Genomic DNA, 19,506 nt, shown 5'->3' on the forward strand with positions numbered 1-19,506 from the left:
TTTATACTCATAACGGAGTTTTAATCATTATTTGAATGTCTTTATTTAACTCTATAACTTGAGAACGACAATGCCGCTTTTGTCATTATTTTTTTAAATTTCCTAAACATTTGTAGAAGGTTCTACGGAATAAAAAATATGATTGCTTAAGCTACGTATTTCATAGTTTGTAAGATAGGACAATCTTTCGGGTAAGATTGTATAAAATAATATGCACCAATATTTACTTTTATATTTCAGTGGTATTCCGATATAAGAGGACCTCAAAACGAGTATAACATCCCCATTTCGGTCAATATCGAATTGCACTAACATCAAGTACTCCTACGTCTAATAGTTCATTATTACAATGAAGAGTGTGGTATCCGTCCAACAGAGTCCTTGTGAATCGAGTTCGGCCCTCGATAGAGTGGGAAACGTTCTGGTAAACGATGTACAACAATTATGACTTGGAACCGAGGGGTTATTAACGATTAGGACGACAACGGATGCAGAATCAGATGGCGAAATTGAAGAATTAGAAGTTGCACCTTCGGAACTTACCGTATAACTTTTATGCAACAACGGTGCTTTCAGAGGCAAAAAATTAAATAAAGGGATTTCCTTTAAACAATATACAGAAAATTTTAAAACAATTACCAATAAGTATTTTAGGAGTCATTAAATCAACGATTCGAACGCGGCCAAAGTAAATTTGCAAACGAAAATCCCGGCCTCGTGAAAGAAAATTTACATAACGAAACGCGCTTGGAGTTTATCATCATTGTTCATAATTTTAAGAACAAACGAAACAAAAGTATCATCGTAAATAAAAGTTAACATTCGTCGTTCAAATATGCACCGGAGTAGTAGAGAAGTCATTATAAGATTCCCACATAGGCCTGCTAATAGCGCGCTAGAACTGCAGTTAGTTGACAGATGGCACGCATGAGACCGGTCGGGAATGCGCTGGTCAGCGGACGATGACTCTTACGATGAGACACCATTATTTATAGCGTAATCGGACGACGCAGCGCTGGCGCCGGAAACCGTACCTTACACTGGGACGGAACAGTTTTAGGACTGCTGATAAACTACAAATTCAATAGAGATGTTTATATTTTTGCATTAATTTATATTCATTATTGCTACAGTTTTTGGCTACCAGTGGAACAATACATGATTGTTTTATGAAAATATTTAAAGTGCTAAAGACAATGATGTTTTAAAATAGTCATTAAATAAATTTATATATTGGAACGAAGTTCCTTACGGCAGGCTTGACATTTGGTTGGACGAGTGAACTGAAAAAAATGTGATACTAAAACCGTAAGAAAAATATATAACGGAAGTGACGTAATATCAGTCACAACGACTGTATAATATGACGTTTGTAAAACTAAAATATTACTAATAAACTTTTTTAAATTATGTATATAATTTTATAGTGTCAACAAAAATAAATAAAGCCATATGTTTTTTTTATTTCACTTAATAGTTTGAATTATTATTATTATTATTATATTGTTTAATTGATTTTATTTTACGGTATTTGTTATTTTCTAAAATACAAAATTTCCTAAATACTTTTATGTACTTAATTAAAAACCAATCAACAAAATTTAAAAAAAAATCAAGAACGAAAATATATATAAAATTCAACATTTTGTTTTTCAAATTGTGTTGCTTCTATACTATCTGAAGGAACTTCGTTCCTACCTGGTGTCCTATGGCACCACTTAGTTTTTTTTTTTTTTCATTTTTCTTGCTACTAATACATTAAATAAAATATCAATACTATGATGAATAACTGACTGAATAGTCTCAAATTATTCTAATAAATGGTATGCTTATTGCGCTTGCTTTGTTTCTTACATATATTAGAAATAAGGTCATTAATTTTCATGCAACATAAAATTCATATAATACAAAGAATTTTTACATAAATGTACTTATAATTCTTTATTATATTGTTCACATTTTTTCCTTTCCTGTTTTACTGCGACTTTAATTAATTATACGTGACGTGTAAAAACTTCTCGAGCGTTTTGTTGAAGGTCGTATTAACTGAAATGTTAAATTGGTCAATTTCTTCTTTCAAAAATGGTACCATTTATGTGTAATGAACTACAAGCTTAAAGAAGTCTTACTAATTGTAATCGATTAGTTCAAATTGATGTAAAAAAAAATATATAAATATTCTGCAGGTGTAATTTCTCAAGGCCTAATTATTAAACAAGACAAACTAATAGGAAATGAATATTAAAATAAACATATTTTTACAAGTAGTAATATTTCTCTTTGTCTGAAAAATAGACACAAGTCAAACTCGCTCGCAAAGGATGCCGTACCGCCGTACTATATTAAGATGACATATTTTTCTAACATCAAGCTAAAAACATTTAAAAGCTTTTTGATATGGGGAACTTTTGTAATTTTAAAAGGGTTCTATTTTGTCTTATGTCACCAAAATAACCATATTTTGGTAATAAAATACTATTTATTGTAGCCTGTCTAAAGAATTCCAGCTTATGAGCCCTACAGACCTTCCATAGACGGATAACGGAATCTTATGAATAGACAGTAGATACAAGGCAGTCGTTAGAAAGTTTAGATACAGAACCCTAAAAACAAACAAGTGACATTTATCCTGTATACAAAATTAACAATAAATTTAATAAAAACTCGAAAAAATTAGTATTAAGCCTCAAATGGAAGAACTTACATTCTTGTCGGCAGATCTACAGTCTCATACAATACACTAACAGAAAGAAAGAAATACACTACATATTCGCAGTTAATAATACATAATGTGCGTTAATTGGTTATAGTAGAGCAGGTGCACACTGTTATATATAGAAGAACTTACTGCAAAAATAGCTAAGAATAGACACATTTATATGTCATGTACTAGAATGTATGTAGCGACTACCAAACAACTGACACGTGGATCTTTAAACGCACAAAAAAAACGTTTTACTTACTCCACTCGCCAGCTACGACATTGTAAGAATAAGTTTAATATAAAATTTTCATCGGTATTATTTTAAATGTACATTGCGTAGATTGTATTTGCTTTTGATTTTTGGAGAAAGGTATCTTGACAATCATCTATCGATTTAGCCTATTGTTAGGTTGAACACGATTCGTTTCTATGGGTACTTTAAACAGTAATAGCGGAGCTTGTGACCGTTTCGATGCAATATAACATTGTGTAACTAAAGGAAGGTTATGATACCAATTAGAATAAGAATTACTTATTTTACCTTCGAAAAAAAAAATTAAACTTATTAAGTAACATGCTTAATGATTTAAATGAATTAGTAATTATTGTATTATTTACATAAATGAAGTCCTAAACATGACTGAATTAAAGAAAAATAATCTAAAACTGGTTGCTTATCTTAAACAATAATTGCAAATACGTGCATTTTTTTTTTTGTAAATGTTTTAACATTTTCATTACAAAATTAGTTGTTGTTACCAATATCATTATTATTTATTCATTAGAGACGCAGATTTGTATTCGAAGATTTTCACGTGTAGGTGTGCTTTACTTTATATTTAAAATTGAAAATGTTAGGCTTTGTTGATGCAATAGAAACACAACAACGTTCGACCTTTTCAAATTCACTCAAGAACCTTCGTGGGAACTAGGTCGGTATTAAAAACTTAATTTGTCATCAAAATCATTTGTTTCATTTATCAATTATTCAAATCTATAGAAATAAAATATGTCTTATTGTAAAGTTCATAAAAAGTATACCGGAATAGTCAAAATTTAGTGAGGTATTGTGAGAATGACGTGTTGATCTCAATAATCATATGACTAATTTTAAGATTAATTAAATTGTTTAATAACAATAACAAAATGAAATAAACTTACAGAACTTATATTTTTTTTTAAATAACTTATTTAAAAAAAATGTTACAAGGCAATTTACAAAGAATCTTAACAAGTGGAACTACATGTATTATTACTTTTTTATAACCTGAAAGGTTATTTGACATCTTATCAGACATGGGTTATTACAAGAACATAGATAATTAGCTTTTCTAGTATAATAGGTATACGGTGATTGATAAATCCCTTATAAACAGAAAGTGGAAAAAGCTACTTTCTTTTAAAATTAGCGATTAAATTCTGAATATTATCATTTTTTGATATGAATTTTGAAATAACATTACTTATTCTACTCAAATATGCAACCAGTCGACGTTGTTTTTTTTTTTTTTGAAGTTAAAACAAACTTTACTAAATTAGGTCAAGGAGTTATGGAAACATAGTTTTAATACTACGGTAAGTTTAGTAAAAATCTATGAAATCATTGTCGCGTACGTGGCAAACGAAATAATAACCTTGTTTTATGATCCAATTATATACATAACTCAAGTGTTATAATACAAATATTACGTATTATCATAATTTATAACCTTTTTTTTAGAAATGGCTAATTTAACACAATAAAAATTGTTCAAATAGAATAAGTAGTTTTAAAGATGGAAACATACAAAAATTCTTCGAATTACTAACATTATGATATTATGTATTACCTCCGAATTGTGTGAGACTGTCTGCTCTTAGACGATATTTTGGTATATGCTCTTGAAGAAGGCTTACAATCTCTACCTCGGGCACCTCCTCGCTATTGCACAGCTCTGTAGACAAAAGACCTACATTAGTACCTATTGAGATTTTTAACATAGTACAATAAGAACTATTTACTATTTTTTAGAGAAATAATTAACAGGTTTTTTTCTCATATGATTTTAAGCAAAATTTTTAATTAAAAGTCAAATAATTACTACTTTTCTACTATCAGTCTACTTTTAATTGATTTTATGCATTATACATTATTATATTATAGTTATAAGGTACAGATTCTATAAACTATATGATATTTTGACATAAGACAACAAATAAATAGAAAGCGAGAGCTTAAATGTATATCGTGACTAGAAATCGAAGTAGCGCGTAAAGCTGTATTACTAAGTTTATCCATGTACCCGGAGTATAGATTGCACTTAGTGTAGAGCAGACAGAATCGATAGTCAGCCCTCTCGCTGCTGGCTACTGATCGCGCCATCTACAGAAAATACATCCCAACTTCTCTTATAATAAACTATACAGATGCGTAGACTTACATTTTGTGTTTTTTTAATCAAAACCTAATTTATTTATATTGTATTTTGTTTTAAATATACAATATGATCATGACATCACATGCGATGACATTTATATGGGTACATGGCATAATACTTATATCATGCTATAAAAGAAACGTTATAACTCCAGGTTTAAAATGAACTAAACATCTATGCAATGTTTAATTTTTTACGAAATCAAACAACTGATAAAATTCACTGATCTCTCTCAATTTATTCTAACTAATTACTGAGTAGACTAGCGTGGGTTCTTGCTCTGGTAATAAAGACCCTCGTGAATCGTCTTCGAATCTTTTATCGAAAAATACTATCAACACTCCCTGTCACACTCGATTCTGATTGGTTGTCACACGTCATCAGGAAATCAAGACCGCGCAGGAAACAAATTGAGTGACTAAATGCGTACAATATTTTAAAAATAATAATAATTAATCGTACATTTGAACTGAAATAATACAATATATCTATCGTACAAACAAAAATCACACAATATGATAACGTCACGAATATCCATTTGCACAGTCATTTATTATGACTTGTCACCTTCAAAATAACTTTTAACAGTTAACAATTTCAGTTTTAACAGTTAAATCGTTGTTTTCAAGCAAACGTATTAGAAACTTTTAGTTAAGCTTAATGTTACTTAAAGTTAATTATTGTTCAATATAACCGCATAATCATAACGGTAAGTATATTAATTTGTATTCTACTCATTTTCTTTGAATCTATTTGCCATCCGGTTTGTGAACTATATCACTGGCAATGTCAATAGGTTTTATTTTTAAAATTACCAAGAGTTTTCGAAACCTTTCCTTTGTCTCATTAGCGAAGCCGAGTATCGTTTAACATATAAATGGAAACTAAATGAGTTCGTGACTATGAAATTAAACAAACATTGTTACTTGTTATTTAAATTATGTAGTACTAAACGGTAATGAGACAAGAATAACTCTTTTTTTAAAGATTTATTTGATTCCTTGGTTTTAACCTTGCTCCAGATTTCATCACACATCACTTCAGCCTATAGCAGTCCTGGACACTGCTGGACATAGGCCTCCACAAGTTCACGCCAAAAACGGCGTGAACTCATGTGTGTTGCCTATAGTCACCACGCTGGGCAGTCGGGTTGGTGACCGCAGGGCTGGCTTTGTCGCACCAAAGACGCTTTTGCCCGTCTTCAGCCTGTATATTTCAAGGCCAGCAGTTGGATGGTTATCCCGCCATAGGTCGGCTTTTTAAGTTCCAAAGTGGTAGTGGAACTGTGTTATCCCTTAATCGCCTGTTACGACACCCACAGGAAGAGGCTATATTCTTTACTGCCGTAACCACACAGCAGGTTTATAGGTATATTAGGTGCTCAAGGTTTATTTCATGTAAAAACCACGATTACAAGAAATTAAATAGTAAGCTACAACGTTAACTATTGTGGCTTCTTTGAAAGATTTAGGTCAACTTTATATTATCCACTGTCCTGAAAAAATATGTCAAGCAATTTTTAAAAAATATAATATAATAACGACACGGGTTTAGTTTAATACTAGTTGTACCTGCGTCTTCGTCCGCGTTTTAGTAATTACATGTTCAACGTGATTCTTTAAAATGGCATAACTTTTTTATTTATGAACCGACTGACATGAAACAAACACTATATGTTAAGTGAAGCTTACCACAATATATTAATGAAAACCACATCTAAATTGGATAAGCCAATGGGGATAAATTGGATAAGCCGTTTCTAAGATTAGCGTGCACAAACGCACAGACAAAGAGACAAAAATTCTAACAATTTGTTTTGGGTGCTATTTGCCATGATTAAAGTTTCAATAATATTTTTTCTCATATATCTTCCATGTGCAAGACAGCAATCCGTTACATTTTTATTGTATGTACTGATTGATATGTACCTATATCCAAAACACTCAGTTCGTATACAAACTGATTATTATCAGTCAAGCGCACCACTATCATATAATATCACATAATTGACAAGATGCAGACAGTCATTTTTTACTTTAATTAGTTTGATAATTGTAATAATTTACTATTTATATACAATTTTGTCTAGAAATGTGTTACAATTCAATTTATATAACAAAAAAAAAAGGGTTATGTATAGTTCGTGTAGTTACGCACTATATCAACCTAAATAATACCTGCCATTGATTAGATAGAGAATTCCTGACAAAACTTTTCCTTGATATTAATCAAACTCACCGTCACTCCAAGTAAATAACAAATCCTGTTGCTTGTCATAAAATTCATTGCGCCGGCGTGGTCGCGGCCGAGATCGCCTCTCACTCATAGTAAAACATACACAAACTTCCTCGGCCGTTCACAATAATAGCAAAACGGCTAAACAGTCACATAAAAATAAACAATTTCACTGTCACCGTCAAGTCTGTGTACGTGCACTCAAACCTCTTTCTTTTAATAATAAATAATCATTCATGTTATAATCTAGATACTAGATAAAGAGAAAAACGTCATAAAACTCGATAATAGTCAGCAATGTTATCGATAGCAACAGCTGAAAAAGCAATTACCTTTGCTTGCTTAGTTTTATAGTTGATAATGTATATAGTTTTTTTTCTAATTGACACAGTCCCTTGTGGTATATCCATTTAAAAAAGAATTATATTAAAGAACTAGCTGTACCCTGCGCGTTATTGCTACGCTTTTGCTTACGCTTTTTTTATTTATATTTTATTTTTATATTTTTATTTTTGGTCATACCAACTCAGAAACCTTTGTAGGCTCATGCACAGCACTTTGCTGCAGATCATGACATGATCAAATGCATAGTTTACGATTCTATAAAGAACACACAGACAAACATTCATTTTTATATATCTAGATTAGTAATAAACTTTCACACTAAGAAAGTTAATGAACAATATAATTGAATTACAATTAATTAACGTTATAATTATAATTCATATAAGTAGACAATAATATATTTATTGCCAAAGTCCTATAGAAATAGAAATGATACCGAGGCCACACGCACAGTTCAGCTGTGGAGGCGGTACGGTCGACGCACTCGTCAACGCTCTAATAAAAATAAGGATGTCGTCAATATGCTGGCATCAAAACCATAGGTTCACCTTTTTGGTGTTGTACCTTACGTTGTTATTAACTATACGACCTTGTACATAAATAAAGAGCTAATATAATTACAGCAAATTAAGCAATTACATACTATTCCATAAACGAAAAATATTCTATTGATAGTTAAAGATAGCATCTTTCATAGACAAGGCCAAATATACTGTTCTAAATAACGTGATTAATAATTTTAACATATAAATTTATACGTATTCTACAATTTTGGAGTATTGAGATGACATAGGTACATAATTATCTACAAAGATGGTACGACATGAAGGCGTCGTTCTATTATGTAAGCTAGTTTTACTTACGCTTGCGATGAGAAAATAATAAGATTATTTTCCTACCACTTATAGTATTTGTTACGTGAACGAGTTAAAACTTCAATTTTTCAAGTTTTTAAGCATACATATTTATAACACATTAGACGCGGTTCATTATTCAATAGTTTACAGCACTTTTCTACGTTACGTCGGTGGCTAACCGATTTTTTGTCGAAATTTCATAGTAGGTAGTAGTGATTTTTTTTGAAGTTATACAAGTAAAATGAACGTGTCAATCGTGAAATAAACTTTAATAATATAACTCACTTTTTAAATCCATAAAAAATTTTCAACGACAGTTGAGAAGTTTAGAAAACAACAAAACAGCTACAATTCATTAGTCATATAAGTTTTAAAAATACATGAGCTACATATCTTCTATAAATAGGTACTTTTCGTAATATAAAAAATACATCACATACATTAATAAATCTTAATTATCGTAAAAGTTATAATAATAAAAGTTAAAATGACGTCAGTCATTAGCAGACAGTTTTGTAGTACGGTTAACGCGGGCGTGAGACGTATACGATAAGATCTTTGTCAGCGGGATCGCGGCGCGCGACTGGTCCTGCGCGAGCGCCCGCCCGCCCGGAATAACAGCTGGCACCTTGCCAATAGCAGTTTTATGCTTCTTCCCCCATTCATAAACTCTACACTACATTTCTGTGCTTAGTTAACCTTAATAATAGAGCAAATAAAATATAACCGTTACAGGTTAAAAAGTTACGAAAACAAATTAACAGTTAGATTTATAAAACTCCGACTTGTGACATTATGGTGTATTTTTTTAATATTAATAATTATAACTAAAATATCTGTAGTATCAACATGTTCTTTGTAACATGTTGGTTACTTCAAATTTCACAGTTTTAAATATAATAACAATAGAAATTCTTATAATTCCGCATCATCTGCAGATCTTAATTAACCAAAAAGATATACGATTGTTTTATTATATATTTTAGGCCCTTACATATGAAATTCTCGTTTTGTCGTACTGGCCACTTTGATCTCAAATATGTATTTTCTCTTTGGTTAAGAATTCCAAATTCAAATTTATACAGCTATTTCATATTCATTCATGCATTTGCGTTTTTGAAAACAGTAATTCATTTTTTTCCTCTTTTGTTTTTCATTTGCGCCACTCAGTTTACAAAATGGAAAACTTGACATATCGTCTTATTAAGAGTTCCACAAAACAGCGCGTTTTTAATTCAAACGTTTTCGTTCTGGAAATACTGACCTCCAGAACAAGCCCTGTGGACGCCCGGAAACCAAAGTTGATAATGAAGAATTGAAGGCTATTGGGAAAGCGGGTCCATCACAAACCACGTCCGAGTTAGCTGCAGGCTGCGGTTTTAGTGCTAAAACTGAATAAATCCACTTGAACAAACCGACAAACACGCTTAGACTGTTACGTTACATTACTCGACCGGCACAATAATGAAGGAATTTTAAATCGAATCATTACATGTGATGAAAACTGGATCATGTACGATAATAGGAAGCGCTTATCGCAATAGCTGAACCCAGGCGGGCCAGCTAAATCCTGCCTCAAGCGAAAATTGACTCAAAAAAAGTTATTTGTTTTTAGTTTGGTAGACTAGTGCCGGTGTCGTTCACTACAGCTTGCTTAAATCTGGCCAGACGATTACGACAGATGTCTTTTGTCAGCAACTGCAAACCATAATGGAAAAGCTAGCTGCTAAACAACCGAGGCTAGTCAATCGCTCTAGGCCACGGCTGCTTCAAAACAACGCTAGACCACACACTGCACAACAGACGGCTACTAAATTAGAGAAGCTTCAATTGGACCTTGCTCCAACAGATTACCATTTTTTTTCGAAATTCGGATAACGTCTTGGAAGGGAAAAAATTCAACTCCGAGGGGCAGCCCAAACTGCCTTCAAATATTTTATTTATACCCGTCCGAATGTTTTTTTTTTTTTTCGTTCTGTAAAGGTATCAATGAATTACCTATAAAATGGCAAAAGTGCATAAAATGCAATGGTTCACACTTTGATTAATTAAATATATTATATATTTAAAAAAATAGACTTTATGTTCCGACCATACAAAATGCCAATTTCATATGTAAGGACCTAATACTATTTTTATTACATGACACTCACTATCTTGGGTATATTCTTGTAAGCTCTAAATCGCTCGTATATACATATGTTTGAGCATGTCCACCACCGGGAGTCATCCAACCAGAATCAATTTATTTATTGAGGCGCAATGGAGTAAGGCTATGTTTGCATTGATCAAAGGCGTCTTATAGTTTATACTTATGTCATCGGCAAGTCTTAATTAGTCATATACCGTTTTCCACACAAGGTCACATATTAAATATGTTTTTATAAGAACAAAAATAATCAAAAGTTTACAATTTTTATGTCCCTTTTTGATCTCTTGCTCTTTTTGAGCTGTTAGATCTAAATCCAATGTATTAATTCTAGATTTATCCCTAATCCTTAATATAATACCCTAACCCGTTGGCGCAGTTTGGCAGTTTGGAAGGCGCAGTTTGGCAGTTTTGAAGGCGCGGTCGGCGACGCAGGGCCTACCTGGCCAATCTGCTGCCGTAACGCCAGACCAGCGAGCTATAGATCGGGGGATGTATCGTCCTCATTGCACGGTCCTGAGAAGGGAGGCGACTTTTGTGTTCGAGGGAGCCCCTAAGGAGTCACTAATCGCGTCGAGCTTTTAAGGTAACCGCTAGCGGTATCGCGGAATAGCAACCGCGTCCCCGTGATTCCGCCCAGGCGTGTCGCGAAGGAACACCCCAGAGGTTTTTAGTCCGTGCGAATCGGACATACCCTCTAGCTCCCTAGAGGCTAGAGGCATCCGTTAGGGATTTCCTCTGGGTAAAAAATAAAATTCCTAGTCTGTATATTCTATTATCCTTAATGTAATATTTATTTTAATATAAATGTGAATGTAAGTTTGTTTGTCACTCTTTCACGCGAAAACTACTTAACCGATTATCATGAAACTGTATACTTATTCTTGGAGGTATTAGAAGTAACATAAGATACTTTTTATTTAAAAAAAGTCAATGCGAGCGAAGCCACGGGTAAAAACTATCAAGAAATACTTCAGAGATTGAAAAGGAGGAGTAACAGACTGCAGAGAGAGAGAGAGAGTAAAGCACAGCAATAGCAAGTACCAGCATCGAAAGAGTGCAAGTGACCTTAACAATCAACATTCAATCTTTTTTGCCGTATTTTGTATCGATCTGTTTGAAGAAAAAACATCGCAACTGTTATAAATTGTTTATTTTTTTTATGGAAAATCGGTAAAATAATGTGTCGACGCCAATTGTATTTACGCCTTTTTATTTTTCTGCTTAGGAAAGTGTTAACAAACTTTTTAAGTAAAGAACTCTATTTTGTGGCTGATCTGTATCTAGCTTTTAATATTATATATTTTTTTAAAGTATCTACTACTAAACTTAGTAAAATTTCTAACGAATTATCAAACTCAAAATCATAGAAGTAGGGAGGATAGTGTAGTAAAGTCAATTAGATTGGTTATACAAATTATGTATGAAGGTTAATTAAGCCCCTTAATTCCTTCTACTCGAATTTAAGTCACGTCTAACTTTTTGGGTATCCAACCCTATATATAAAAATTCTTTAGTTTTATATGCTTGTACAATTTTAATGACAAATTTTTAACACATCTAAAAAAGGTTTTTAATATTTGTGACATTATAATTAATCATTATTAGATTAAACGGTGGATTCATCTCTCACCTTCGTTTCGCCGACGATATCGTCATCTTTGCGGAGACGTTGGATGTTTAGGCCAAATGCTGGCCGGCCTAAACGAGTCCTCCCGACGTGTCGGTCTCTTTATGAAGTTGGATAGGACGAAAGTTATGTTTAACAACCAAGTCATACCGGTACCGGTATCGGTCGATGGTACCCTTCTCGAAGTTGTTCAGGATTGTATTTACCTAGGCCATACTATCCAACTAGGCCGTAACAACTTCGAGAGGGAGGCCGATAGGAGGATTCGATTGGGCTGGGCAGCGTTTGGCAGACTTCGTCAAGTCTTCACTTCGAAGATTCCGCAATGCTTGAAGACAAAAGTCTTCGAGCAATGCGTCCTGCCTGTGTTAACTTTGTTGTGTTGTGTGTGTGTGTGTGTGCCTGTTTAACTGAGGTAGGGCACAGCAGGAATTTCCTGCTCAAAATCTGGAGCAGCCCGACTGGGGTATACTTCGACCTTACAGAAGATCACAGCTAAATAATACTGTTTTCAAGCAGTATTGTGTTCCTGTTGGTGAGTAAGGTGACCAGAGCTCCTGGGAGGATTGAGGATTGGGTAGGCAACGCGCTTGCGATGCCTCTGATGTTGCTGGCGTCTATAAGCTACGGTAATCTCTTATTATCAGGTGAGCCGTACGCTTGTTTGCCGACCTAGTGATATAAAAAAAAAACATACAGAGCCGAGACGTGGACACTGACGAAGGGACTGGTACACAAGTTTAAAGTCGCTCAACATGCAAAGGAACGGGCTATGCTTGGGGTCTCTCTCAAAGATAGGATTAGAAATAAGACTATCCGCGAGAGAATGAAATTAGCCGACATAGCCCACAGAATTCGCAAGTTGGAGTGGCAGTGGGCTGGCCATCTGTGCCGCAAGACCGATGGTCGTTGGAGCAGACGGGTCCTGGAGAGGAGACCGCGTCTTGGCAAACGCAGTGTGGGACGTCCTCCAGCCCGTTGGACCGACGATCTACGTAAGATTCCAGTGTAGGCTGGATGAGGATTGCGGAAAACCGGGATGTTTGGCGCGAACTTGGGGAGGCCTATGTCCAGCAGTGGACTGCAATAGGCTGAACTGACTGACTGACTGATTATTAGATTGTTTTTTTTTTATAATAAAAATGTTGGGGGCATTGCTTGTTAAAGCCTCGACAACGCGATTATTTAAACACACAGGCAAGTGCGAGAACAAGCTTAATTTTATAAATTAGTCATATGTGACTCATGCACGCAAATACGAACCGCAATAAGAATTAATGGTATGGTATGACGAAAATCCAACCATATCAGGCAACAACTTTTAACAAACAAAATAAAAAAGTCGTCCTCAATTTAACTGAGTGTATTGTATGAAAGTTATAATATTTTTGCCGTTTATAACGTCAAGTAGCTACTAGCCTTTTTCTGTAAATGGATTATCCAAACAAAATAATTTTAATTCGAATTTGTAGTTAATGTTAATTAATATTTATACATAGACATTAAATTTTGTAAATGTACCCATATAATCTATAGATTAAAATTTGGTAGTTTTCCAAGTTAGAGACTGAACTTCCTCAACGAATCTAAGTCGCTATTTTTCTTAAAACGTCGAAGAGACAAGTCTTCCTGAGGTATATTATTTACTTAACAAATTGTATAAAATGTATTTTAAAGAACGTTCAGCAGAAAATTAATATTGTAACAATTCAAATGTGCTTTTGAAGCCTACTTGAACATAAAACTATTTTTGTTTTATTATTTATTTAAGCTACAAACACATAAGCTTCCCACATTTTCACAAAACATTGTTTAAATATTTTCGAGCTTAACGACATACGATTTGATAGTTAAAGTGTTCAGCATTTAAATATTCAAATTACCTATATCTATGTATAAAGGTATGTAGGTGATAACTGGTACGTACAGTATGGACTACTAGGGTACTTTCACTGCAGCAGGTACCCGAACAACTTATAAAGCAAATTAAATTTTCATTTTGCATTGGAAATGTGTAAAATTAAATAAAAACATATTTAGTTTTTATACATAGTTTGTACCTTTATGAAAAATGACGATGTTAATAAAAACTAATTAACAGACTATATTATTATCGTTCTGTTATTTAAAATGTGAACATCTATTGAGGCTTAAAGTTCTAAGTAGCTCCTAGTCTTTCTTCCATTTCATTCCACATTTATATTGTCAAATATGATGTACAAAGAAAGGTTTTTTTTAATCGTTCTAAACTTTTTTTTTCATAACAAGAGGAATCGAGTATACGAATCAATCTGATGTTAAATGGCTAACGTTACCCATGGACATCCGCAACATAGAGTTGCGTATGCGTTACCGACCTTTAGGGAAAAGATAGACATCTTTACACTTGACGTTTGAAAACGCCCCAAATTATAGCGCCCAGGGAAAACCTCAGAAGGGAGGTCGTTCCACTTTGCATGTACACGGAAAGAATGAGCGTGAAGCTTGCACATTGAAAGCAAAGGAGATATTCAAGTCTCTTTTACAAATGTGGGCAAATTTTTACGACATTAAGCTCATTTAATTCCATTCTTGCGTTATATATTTATTATTTTATTGTCGGGGTTTGAATAATTTATATTATGACAGATTTATGTAGTTAGCATAATGTTTTGTAACACTTGTTATGTCTGTTTTCCCAATGACACAAGCCACCTACTTGAGAGAAGATAAATACCTATAACTCGAAAATGTTCCACATTAGGAAAAGCGAGCAATCCTGAGTTTATTATTTCTTTTTCTAAATTCCTAATTGCTAATTGTATAAGATAGTATAATTGAACATAGCACGTATTTATTTGTTATTTTAAAATTTGCTTAAAAACTTTGCAATTTCTCAATTTAATATCAAAATTTATGATATTTATTACTTAATTATAATAAAAACGTTACAAATAATCGTTATTTTTTTTTTCGTTTTAGTTTTACTGTAAATTTTTTGAGATTGTCATAATATTTTAGTAAATTGAACGAAACCAGGTAGGCATATTTAACGCATAAGACAAACATTATCAATATTTCACATCATTCAAATCGATCTGCTCAATATAAATAGTTAACATAAATCTGGCTTAAGACCAAATTGATTATTCAAACAGGATCTAAGTAAAAATGGTACATATACTTTCTAGAAATCTCAAGAATAAATTGAATATGATACCTTGTAGCATTTAATAATTCTAGTAATGTTTTGTAACAATCAAACATTATCATACAACAATGTAAATAGAATATGAATTTTTCTTACTCTATTGATTAATACCTAAAATACATAATATTAAAAAAACTTAAAATAATTAAGTATAAGCGGAAAATATTCTTTAAACTTAAAGAAAAGAAGTACTTCACAGGAACATTATGTCGCATTAATTATGACTGCAAAATTTTTTGATGTGTTGATGTTCTCACCTGTAATTGTAGCGACGTGGCGTTTTGTGCGCGGAGCTAGCGAGGGCGCGCGAGCCGCATCCTGGAGGGCCGCCAGCTTGCCGAACTGCCCTATAAAATATTACTGACATTTTTGTGGGCTCTGCTTAATGACATAATAAATGACCTAATATCAAGTAGATTTAATTGATAAAAATTTAAACACATGTGTAATGTACTTTCGACACTTTACATTTTAACATGTAATGTATATAGTATTAAACAATATTGACCAGTTCTTTGAAAAGGAATTGGAATTTATTTCCTTATAGCTTTTTAAAAAATAAAAGTTCAAATTAATTCTCCAAGAAACAGCATTTATTACATTATTAGAGACATTATAGTAGATCTGAATGAAGGACTTCTAAAGAAAAAAATCTTAAAAATTGCAATATAGTAATATTGCAATTACTATACTGCAAAAGATAACTTAATAATGTTTAGAAATTTAGCAGTTCATTGTAATTAATAGTAGTATAATGTAGAAGTAGTTCCATTTGCATTGTATTCCTTGGAAGTATTGGAATATAGTTCACTTAATAAAATGTACAATTAAAATAAGCCTTTAATTATCACCCTTATCAGGGTTAGTACTCTGACGCTAAAGTCTTGGCCTCCCCACCCATTACATCTCTATGACTCTGCACTATCATTGTAAGTTAAATAAGGCACCGAAAAGGGAGGATCCTCTGACCAGAAGAATGTTATGTCTGGTGGGCTAAAGCCCCCGTCAGTTGCTGTCGGGTTCTTGTATATATGTTAAATCTTCGGATAACTTTGATGTCGCAATGTAGGATACGTCAGTCTAGTTTGTCTGTCTTGAAATAAATATCGATACATGTATATCAATTTAACATTTTAGTATATTATTCAATTAGTTTATTATTTATTATTAGAGTGTATTATTTCTTCAGCTCAGCCTATTACAGTCCACTGCTGGACGTAGGCCTCCCCAAGTTCGCACCAGACATCCTAGTTTTCCACATTCCTCATCCAGCCTACACCGGCAATCTTACGTAGATCGTCGGTCCAACGGGCTGGAAGAAGTCCCACACTGCGTTTTCCAAGACGCGGTCTCCACTCCAGGACACGTCTATTCCAACGTCCATCAATCCTGTGACACAGATGACCAGCCACTGCCACTTTGACTTGCTAATTCTGTGAGCTATGTCGGTTACTTTCGTTCTCTCACGGATAGTCTTATTCCTAATCCTATCTTTGAGAGAAACCACAAGCATAGCCCGTTCTATTGCATGTTGAGCGACTTTAAACTTGTGGACTAGTCCCTTCGTCAGTGTCCATTCTTAAAAACATGTAATTTTTAAATATTTAATTATATATTAAATTAGCTCACTCACTGATACACTTTATAATCCTATTTCATCAAACCTAATAAACTACAATTGATAATTGTAAACAGCTTGCAAATTTAAATATTTGACAAATTAAATAGTATGACAAAAAAGAAAAATATTAAGCTTGTAACACTTAGGGCCTGTATCACCAGTTGTGGACAAAGTATATCTTTCAAATAAGTTACAATTAGACCTGAACAGCAAGAAGTAGACTAGGCCATTAGGACCTCATCTCAATTATTAAACTACAGTTTTTATATGCATTTTTGCAAATAGAAATATCTCATAAATACACTGGAATTCGATGGTAGAAAAAGGATAATACATGAAAAACTTTTATCTGTTCGTCATCCTTCAAATAGCACTATTCACAACTGGTGAAACAGGCCCTTAAATAAAATTATACGTCATATAGCTTATCAGCAACGAGGGAAACCTTAAAAGTATAAAAGAAATATTATCAGATAATAATCTCAAGTACATTTCACATCAATATAACCAAAAATAGTAAAAGATGAACTTAACTCATTCTTAAAGGTCAAAGATTGATTGATTCAAGCCAGTATTGATCTTAAGCTTAGTGGCAAGTTTAAAATTATTATAATGTATGGAAATGTAAATAAATTAGTTTTATTATTTCTAATTCTTGTATGATACATTTTGTCAATTAGTCTTCACAGTGAATAATCATAGACACTTGTTTGGGGAATTTATATTTAGACTTACTGTCTTATTTTGGTGAGGTTTGATGACTTGTATGTAGATTAAGAGCCTGCAGACAATACATTTTTATAATTAAATTGACTATAAAAAAAAATAGAAAGTATTTAAGTATTAGAATACCTACAGTAAAAATGTAAGGATATTCCAAAATAAAAATAAAAAGTACTTAAAAAATATCGTAATATTTATAATATGATAATATTCTTTGGCTTTTATCCATTTGATCTCATATACAAATGAAAAAAATGTTAAGTACAAAGAATAATCTCTAGTTTAACACATAGCTCTTGGTTTTAAATGTTTACATAACTTTTCATAAATCTGTTTGCAATTATAATGATCTTGTTAAGCTCAATATAATAAATAATAATTGACAAAGATTTAGGTAAATTTAATAATTATTACAGAAAACTTACACTCATTTTTACATCATCGTTTCTGATAGGAACCCTGACCTTGTTTAAAAAAAAACCATTGTATCACAACCACAGCACTTTAAATTATGATTTTGTTTATTTCACAATATACTAACAATAACTAACCATCATGTCTTTCAGAATTACTAACTTCACGAGAGCAAATTTTATATGGTCTATTCGATGTATTCCTAATTTAATAGCCATAGATAGCGAGAATTACAGACCGTACTTGTCTTGCAGAACCTGCACAACAGTCATTTCATTTTAAGAAAGTCGTACCAGACTCAACGCGTAGGTACCTTGCAATTGCATCCTGTAAATAAACATAAAAAAAAATCAATTTGAATTTATGAACACTATAAATAATGTTTTTATTATTTCATAAATAATAAATAATATTTTATAAAACCCCTGATTCTGTGGTTTATTTTTTATTATATTCCTATCTTATTGAATTTTTAATTATTTACATACAATTATATTTTATTTGAAAAGTTTTCTATTAATGCAATTTTAATTTTAATTTTTAAATATGATTTTAGAGTATAAAACGGCATGATGTTTATTTACGTAGATAAAAACTTATTTATTTTCATTCTAGCAATTCTCGTATATAGATAGATACATGATAGATACATTTGCATTTTGCTATTATCATTATCAAACGGGAGAAATCTCTTTGGGAAAATTTTCGTCATGTATTTAAAGGTGCCTCCACACATGGCTATTTGTGTTTGCTGTTCAGTATTTGTGGTTTTTGACAACATATTTGACGTACGGGCAAATAGCCGATACGACCTTCTACACATGGAGACAAATATCAAAAAATTAAACATATTTTTTGATATTGGCCTTTGCCTTGCAAAACCGACAGAAATTCGGTAAGCCGTTTTTGTTATTGGCCATATTTGCCAAATAGGTAAATTTGGCAAATACACTCTCCACACCATAGATGAAGTAAAAAAAAGTAGATAATGCGCGGCCTATGTTGTTACTGAAGCCACAAAACTCACCTACCCCACCCCAGCCCGCAAAATAATGATATTTGTAATAAAAAAAATACTTATTGATAGATTTTGAATTGCTCAATTCAACTACGTTTTCCTTTTAAATTGCTCACCTCAAATTATATAATTAAAAATCAAAATTTAAAAAAAAATCAAATATTTTCAAACTCCTATATCTTTCGATGTATACAATATTTTAA

At 32.5% G+C, this 19,506-nt stretch overlaps 1 protein-coding gene and 1 long non-coding RNA gene across 3 annotated transcripts in view; both read right to left on the reverse strand.

Moving 5' to 3' along the window:
* LOC123653591 (trafficking kinesin-binding protein milt) overlaps positions 1–4,638 on the reverse strand; it is a 39,652-nt gene extending 35,014 nt beyond the window's left edge. Inside the window, exon 1 of the mRNA XM_045589582.1 lies at positions 4,534–4,638. The gene's annotated coding sequence lies outside the window, so the exon portion shown is untranslated. The remainder of the gene's footprint in view (positions 1–4,533) is intronic.
* Positions 4,639–15,291: 10,653 nt separating this feature from the next.
* On the reverse strand, positions 15,292–18,626 carry LOC123653592. 2 transcript variants are annotated; one of them, XR_006743126.1, is made up of 3 exons: positions 18,599–18,626; positions 17,884–17,929; positions 15,292–15,874 (listed from the first exon to the last, which is right to left on the reverse strand). It is a non-coding gene; the product is annotated as an uncharacterized LOC123653592 (long non-coding RNA). The 2 variants fall into 2 exon arrangements; XR_006743125.1 differs by lacking the exon at positions 18,599–18,626 and adding an exon at positions 18,297–18,545.
* Positions 18,627–19,506: the final 880 nt, after the last annotated feature.

This window comes from Melitaea cinxia, chromosome 5 (genome assembly GCF_905220565.1).
Source record: "Melitaea cinxia chromosome 5, ilMelCinx1.1, whole genome shotgun sequence".
Classification (NCBI taxonomy): Eukaryota; Metazoa; Arthropoda; class Insecta; order Lepidoptera; family Nymphalidae; genus Melitaea; species Melitaea cinxia.